This window comes from Marmota monax, unplaced genomic scaffold (genome assembly GCF_021218885.2).
Source record: "Marmota monax isolate L192 unplaced genomic scaffold, Marmota_monax_Labrador192_F-V1.1 WCK01_AAM20220418_F8-fsc01954, whole genome shotgun sequence".
Lineage (NCBI taxonomy): Eukaryota > Metazoa > Chordata > Mammalia > Rodentia > Sciuridae > Marmota > Marmota monax.
This window is the reverse complement of record NW_026692566.1, coordinates 24,509-32,262: the sequence shown is the minus strand read 5'-3', so window position 1 is coordinate 32,262 and position 7,754 is coordinate 24,509. Positions and strand designations below refer to the sequence as shown.

Sequence of the window (7,754 nt, the reverse complement as noted above, 5' to 3'; positions counted from 1 at the left end):
CCCCATTTCACAGATGGAGCAAGAGAGGCCACACTGTCCCTCTGTCAACCAGACGAGGTGTGGAAAGGGCAGGGATCTCCTTTACACATCTGTGTTGTGTCTGTGCAAGAGCGTTTTCTTATCCCAAGATGCTCTATGAGTCCCTTCCAGGTTACTCAAAAGTCAAGAATCGGTAAGTATGCAAACATGACAGCTCTGCCGCTTTGCAGATTTCTAGTGCTTATCTATTTTTTTCCTGATAGAAAGGGTGGTTGGTGTTACCTGGACGAGAAGGGCAGTGCACTGAGCCTTAGAGAGGCTCATGCATGTCAGACCAGAGAGACGGAAGCTTGGACAGGCAGAGGGCACTGGGCTGAGATGGGGCAGGAGTGCACCACAGCTGGACAGACCCGTGCATGCAGGGGCAGAATCCTTGCCTGCAGGGGTCTCCATGTACGGTTATTTGTTGTGAGCTAGCAAACTCAGCGATGTAACAGGGATGGACAGGAAAGGAAGAGGGAAGTGGGGGAGAGACACGGAGATGAGCCCTGGGTTGGGGGAAAGAGAAGGCCAGCAGCCCTCCACGGGGCCCTACAATCTGTCCTGCGTCCCCACAGTGAAGTGGTCACTCAGCCTCAAAGTCAGTGTGGATAAGGTATCAGCCCATGAGAGAAGAATGATTTGAGATTTGTTTCCATCTGTCTTTCCTAAGTCAAGCAGGAGGGACCACCTTCTCCCACAAAGGTGAACTCAAGGGCACAGGACATTTAGCTGGTTGAATCGTTGCCCTTGCCTGATGCATGTTCATGCTGATCACCTGAATGTCCTGCGTGCGATCCTCTCTTCCTCCCTGTGCGAGGGCCATTTCGCCCCCAGGCATCTGAAAGCCTTCAGCATGGATGTGGGTCCCTTCCTTGTTAGATGCAGGGTGTGGGACACGTTGTCTAACTTGCCATGCTTCTCAATGAGCGAGGGCATGGAACACCCAAGACTGGGACATGGGTCAAGCCATGAAATCGGTGATGATTTTTATGGCAACAATAGGAATTCCACAACCTCGGTGCCCCTCCCTGCAGGGCCCCGAGACGTCCATCATCGTCTGGACGAACATGGCTTTCGCAGTGAGACGCAACCCATCCTAACAGTGATGCCACAGGATAGTCCACCGCCCAAGGTCATCTCGAGTTGGTAATGCACACCCTGCACTCAGACGTAATGGCAGTCATTTGTATTTGCGTATTGCTCAAAACCCCACAGCTTCTAGACACAGGGTCACACAGGCAGGTGCCAAGGCATAAGCTGAGGTGTGGACTCCTGTTTACAGGGGAAGAGGTCAAGGCCTTGAGAGGTCAACTGGTTTCCCTGCACAGGTCCAAACAGATGGAAAGTAAGGGGTCAGATGTGAGCTGGGTTTCCTAATGACAACTCAACACAGAGATGACCCTATGGGAAGAAGACCCTCTGCAGCAGTTACTGCACCTGCCTGTGAGCAGAACCAGGTGCTGAGAAGTTCAAACACAGGCTCCAAGGTGCCAGCTCTCAGGAGCTTGCCTGGGGCCCAAGACCACCTCCAAACACATCAGGTGAAATGAGAAACACCTCCGGCCGCCCAGCCTGGACCCGGCCTCCTCCTCACCTCCTCACGCCCCCCCCCCCCGTTCAGCAGACCCAGCCCCTCCCAACCCACCTTTGCTCTTGGCACATGCCCCTGCTTTGCATTCGCTCCTGCCTGTCCAGTGTCCCCAAGATGCGGCAGTGCTAGGTCTTTCTCAGCGCTCCCATTTCAAACCCATGGTCACCTCCTCCTAGAGACCCTCCTGCCCCACTTCCTACATCAGCTCTCTTCGCCTCTCCCAGTCCCCGGAGCTGCTCCCTTCTGTTCCTTCCTGTAGGAATCCCACAGGCTGGTTGAAGTGGTTGATTTCTGCATTTGCCTGTGGTCCAGTGCACCCTCCATATTAGGAAACAAGCTCCTCATGGTCTGGGATCTTGTGCCTCTGTCACCTCCCAAAGCTTCAGCACATAAAAGATACTCGGAATAACGCCTGTCAAAATGAGCAAGATGCAGGTGCTCACACGAGGCCCTGGGGCAGGACAGGTGAGGGGAAGGTGGCCTGCAGGGGTCTGCAGTCAATGACAGGTCCAGCCTTCAGCACCCTCACTCACCAGCTCTGCGTGGCCCCAGTAATCTGCTTGATCTCTCTGGAGCTCTCACCTCCCATAACTAAGTGGCAGTGTTCATGGTGCCTCGCTTTCAGAAGTGCCATGAGACACAGAGTCACTCCTGTGGTGCACCTTGCACAGAGACAGGCCCACAGAAAAGGACCAGTGCAACCTGACCACACCTTCCACTCCTGTGAACTAGGCCCCACCTCCCACGACCTCCACCACCTCCCAAGACCTCCAACACCTCCCACGACCTCCGCCACCTCCCAAGACCTCCAACACCTCCCACAGTCCACACAGCTGGGAATCCCTGTGTGGATTAATCCTCTGATGAGGTTGGAACCCCCATGATCCACTCATTTCCCAAGGGCACTGCCTGTGTTCATTGCTGCACTAGGGACCGACCCTTCCCCACAAGAGTCTTCGGAGGACCCTTCCTACCCAAACCATAACACCATGTGACCTTTGGTGGGTGTGGGCAGAGCAGCCGATCTCAGGCCTGGGTGAGATTCTAGGAGGAACCACAGTTCCATTCCCTCTGCCTTCGCCTGTGAGCACCCAAGAGCTGGCCTGGGTCACCCCAGGCCCTCAGCTCCCCAGTGACCCAGCACAAGGTCACACAGACCAGAACATAGAGCACTTCTGTCCCCCAGGGAGTTGCTCATGCCCTGTTCAACAAACAGCCAACCCTCAAAAGCCTTTTCTGACTCCTACCTCTTCCTGTCAACTTTGATTGTCTTAAAAATCTTAGAAACAGAGCTGTAGGGTATTCACAGAAGGATGGCGCTTCTCTTTGACCTAAGGGTCAAGATTTAGGTAGAAAATACTACAAATCCCTGAGTTTCAATTGTCCCCGAGGAGCATCTCTGAATTGGAGCAGTTTTGGAGTTGCTTTCTCCTCTCAATCTCCTGCTCTGTCTGTTCTTGATGGTAAAGGAGTTCAGAGAGCCTGGGTTGGCCGTGGAGCCCCGGGAAGCTCTGGAGGGAAGCTTGGAATATCAACACCCCACGCACCGCCTACCCTCCCTCCTGGGGCTTCTGACTTACTGACAAGCTAGTGAACAGGCTTTTGTACGAGCTGCGACATGTGCAGCCTCCCTGATCCTCCAGCCTCTGCACTGCCCATCTTGACTTGCCTCAGGTAAGGATCTACAGGCACAATGACACCCTGGGGGAACAGGGGGACATTGCTATCCTTCAAACCAGCACGGAGTGTGCTTGCCACCCTCCTTCCCAGTCCTGGATAAACCTCACCAGGCGCCTTGGAGCTGATGAAGCATCTACTCACAGCCAGGTGGGCGGCAGCTTCTTCAGCAATGAGATTGTCTTTTAAATTCTGCAGTTTCCTCCATAGAGCGAATGGTGGAATGGTGTCAGTCTTAGTCGCCGGGGCCTCCAGGAGTTCTGTGTCTGCTACTGAGTGGGGCCCAGATGTGAGTTCCTAGGGACGCTGCTAATCATTCGGGATGCCCACAGATTGTTTTCCCTGCTCTTAATCACCAGGTATGGAGCCCACAATTGGCACCATTTTTCTCCTCTACCTTCATGTTGACAATTGCCCCCTTCAATTCAGAAGATGCATCCTAAGAGTGATCGCAGGGACACTTCTACACTGGTGACCACAGCTGACTGGAGGCAACCTGTTGACACTAGTACTCAAAGGAATCTGTGAACACTAGACCAAAGGAGAGAGGCTCGAAATGCAACACGAGACTGACTGCCTTGGAGTCAGTTTGATTCTGATTCTCTCACTTAGGATGCAATACCCAGCACAGACCCTTCGGATGACAGACTCCAAAGCCACTCTCAAACCCTCACTCTTGCTTTTTAGTTATAGAGGACAGACAGCAAGATACTCATCTTTTTGACTTCCTTTGTGATCAGTTATAGCACTGTGACCTAATTCAGGCCACTGAACATTTATGTGGAGGTACCTACAGAAGGCATCCCTTCAAGTAAGCGCTCACAGGTTGTGGAGAAATTTATTTTAGCCTTCCTGTCTCCTGCCAATAATGTAGATGTGATGGCTGGAAGTGGATTAGCCATCTTATAACCATAGGGAGAAAAACATAAAAACCACAGGCTACAGGTGTTGGGAAAAGAAGCGAGAAGGGGTCTAGGTTCTGCAGGAGCTCTGACCTCTGGATTTAGTCCTGCATGAGGAAATAAAACCATCATTGTGTGTTCATACCACCGACATGGGGATCTTTATTACTTGTAGCAGAAACATTACCTGGTGACATAAATATTCCAGTATGAGAAAAACCATTTCCTGGGGTGAACCCTCTGTGGTCTGTATGTACAGCAGTCCTCGTGGGCCATTTTCTCCTGCCAGCTGGGCCAGGGAAACACCCTCCTGACTCGGGCCTCCCCTGTCTGCTGAGAGCTGGCTAGAAGCAGGAAGAACTCAAGGTCTAACCCCAGAAACTCAGGTCAAACTCTGACTCTGGAATCACAGGCTGTGGGACCCTGAGTGATTTTTGAGACTGTCGGAGCTCCACCTTTATTTTAAACAGTGTTACCTAATACATTTCTACAGAGACTGTTCCCAGCATGTGCTAATACATTAAAAACCCTCATCTTACGTCTTAGTCACTTATTTTGGAGGGTGGGTGGATCCTGGGAATTGATCTCGGGGCACACGGCCACTGAACCACATCCTCAAGCCTATTTTGTATTTTATTTAGAGACAGGGTCTCACTGAGTTGTTTAGTGCCTCACTGAGTTCCTGAGGCTGGCTTTGATCTTGTGATCCTCCTGCCTCAGCCTCCCAAGCTGCTGGGATTACAGTTTGGGGCCAGCACACCCGGCCGGCCCCTTATTTCCTTTTTTAATCCAACATTTCATACACACATTTATGCATAATATATACATACATGGTAATATATGTAGCCTACAGTAATATTACATTATTTTAATAATTTTTAAAATTTTGACACTTTGTTTTCTGGAGCACGTCCTGCAGCGTGCCTGCCTTTGGCTTGACATAGCGTGAATCACGGCTTCTATGAGACACTAATTCACAAGACACCTGCCTAAAAATGCTCTGTGGTCAAATTAAATCTGGCACTGTCTCTTCTTGATGCAGATTGACAGTCACATTAGTGTGCGGCTGGCTAGGCCCTCCCTACAATAACAACAACAAAGAGAGTCTCACTCACGCACCAGCTTTGCAGATCATTAACCCAGACTCTCACCCCGAGTCAGGGCCCTGCAGCCCACGCTCCTCAGGGAGACCTGGGTGGGAAGTGCCTTCCAGAGCAGCGGTGTGGGAAGGGCGGGGGCGTTCTTTACCTTAGAGAAGCCCAGTTCACATGCTCAGCCAGTGACCCAGGTCAATGTGGCCAGCGGACGTCGTGCTGTTGGAGTGCGCCTGTGGTCAGATGAAAAAAAACAGCCCAAGTCCCCTCCTTAGGCTTCCTCCCCAGCACCACAGACCCCTCACCATCGTGAGAAGAGCACTAAGGGAATCGCAGCAAGGGCAGAGCCTATGAGACCCCTGCCAGGGCCCCTCAGAGCTATGGGCGTCCAAACAGGGAGACCTGAGGGACAGCCATAGCCCTGAGGAGCCGGGGAGGCCTGACAGCCAAATGCCACATGGGTCATAAGGACTTTGGATAAACATGAAGGAAAGTGATCATCGGTGGCAATGGTTAGCAGCAGCACATCAGAGGTGGCTTCTTAATGGTGACAAGTGTGCAGTACTGCTGCAGGAGTTTGCTGTTGGGGACCCCAGCCAGGGAGGCCAGCCAGGGAGGCCAGCTGAGGCTCACATGCATGCACTCTGCACTACCTCCTGATTTTTCTATGAATTCAAGACAGTTGGCTTTGAAAAGTGTATTTGATTTAAAATGGATTTGATATCATTTAATCCAACATGTGCTAGGTGTATTTAAATGTGGGCTTTTCTTTTTTTTTTTCAGAAGCTCTATACATATCCTATGGAAAACAGTTTGGAAAGTTATTAGCTGGAGGAAACGTTTTTCTAATGAGCATTCTTAAAGTAGTTTTTGACTGTAAACGAAACATCCAATGTTTTACTGCTGCCAATTAATTTATTAATTTAATTGCACATATATATTTAAAGCATGATTAAGAGACTATAGCAAGTTCAAAATACCACCTTTTCCCTCTGAGGTTTTAATGACAGGATTTTATTCAGGCAACTCTGGGGATCCCTTGGGATTGCACGTCCTCCCTGTGCAGCTCACAGTGAGCAGACCTGCCTCCTCTCCTTCCTCCCCCCTCCCCCACCCCTCCCCTACCCATCCTCCTACCCCCTCCTATCCCCCTCCCCCTCCCCTTTCCCTCCTCCTCCTCCTCCCTTTCTCCCCCTCCTCCCCCTCCTCCTCCTCCTCCCCTCTTCCTCCTCCTTCTGGCCCTCTCTGTCATTCCTTGTCTTATAAACACATCCCAGCTCTGACATCATCTTCAGGTGACGGTGATGTTGTGTGTGTGTGTGTGTGTGTGTGTGTGTATTCCCAAACCCCCTGGTCAAAGCTGGCAGGCCAAGAGCCAAAGCAGAGCTCCTTTCCTCGGGTGGGTGTCCTTGCAGCATCTGTCCGTCACCCTGTGGGGACTGCAGGTTTCCCTGTGGGGTCCTATTCAGTGCAATCAGCAATCTCCACTCAAGGACTCAGCTGTCACCCACCTTCAAGCCCCCTGGTGTCGCGACCCCTTGCCCGCAAGGAAGACGCAACTCAGGAATCTTCTTTCAGCAGTTTATTCAGGCCCTTGATATTTCTTCTTTTCTCTCTCGGATGCCCCTCCCAGCCTTAATAAAGCATCTCAAGCCCCAATGCGAAGCTGCCACGTGGAGCTTTCTCATAGGGTGGTGAAAAACCATGCACCAACTCTCCCAAATAAGGAGTTGTTTGTCACAGACCACAGCGGAGCCAGCGCCATCTTGTAATGGCGACCGTAGTCTGCAGAAACGGCAGAAGCGGCTCACCACAGTTCCCCCTTTCTGTTTTCTTAAAACAATACAGGCAAGAGTAAAGGTCCTATCCCACTGTGCAGAAGTGGCTGCATAGTATGGCTCAGTCCTAAGGAGGGCCCTTCCCCAGATCTGAGGCCATATCAGCCGACGCCTTTTTTCGTGGGGCGGGGCGTGGACGCGTCTAACCCGCATGCAATAGGACATGCTCTCCTTGAGGTCCACGTCAAGGATCACTCAAGTGCAGTGCCTTGCCTCGCATCCTGTATCGTGACGATGGTGGACGAAGGGGGATAGCTGAGGCTGAACTGTGGCTGTTTATAACGACAAACAAGTTGACAGCACCCTGAAAGAAAGGCACGGACTTTAAGGTGATAGAAAAGCACTAGTGTGGAAACCCATCTGCGTGCAATGGCAGTAAGACCGGCAGAGTGCAAGGGCTTTCCAACACTAAGAGAATAACAAGGAAAGTCATGTCGATCCCAGTGCAATGTTATAATAACTTGGGGTGTAACGACCATGACAAAGGTTTACTGCTTAAGATGCGCAAGCCAGAATTGAGGCGAGTTGCCATTTTCTAAAGCTGCAAGAGCTTGTATGATCATAGCCTTTTCTTGTGCATGGCGAGTTTTAAGGCGACAGAGAAGCCACAAACAAAGCACAACACTGAAGC

At 51.3% G+C, this 7,754-nt stretch overlaps 1 long non-coding RNA gene across 2 annotated transcripts; it reads left to right on the top strand.

Moving 5' to 3' along the window:
- Nucleotides 1–46: 46 nt before the first annotated feature.
- Nucleotides 47–4,729, top strand: LOC124093523 (uncharacterized). 2 transcript variants are annotated; one of them, XR_006851980.2, is made up of 5 exons: nt 47–1,167; nt 1,350–1,562; nt 1,872–2,077; nt 3,082–3,286; nt 3,649–4,729. It is a non-coding gene; the product is annotated as an uncharacterized LOC124093523 (long non-coding RNA). The 2 variants fall into 2 exon arrangements; XR_006851981.2 differs by lacking the exon at nt 1,872–2,077 and having other exon boundaries at nt 49–1,167.
- The last annotated feature ends 3,025 nt before the right edge of the window (nt 4,730–7,754 follow it).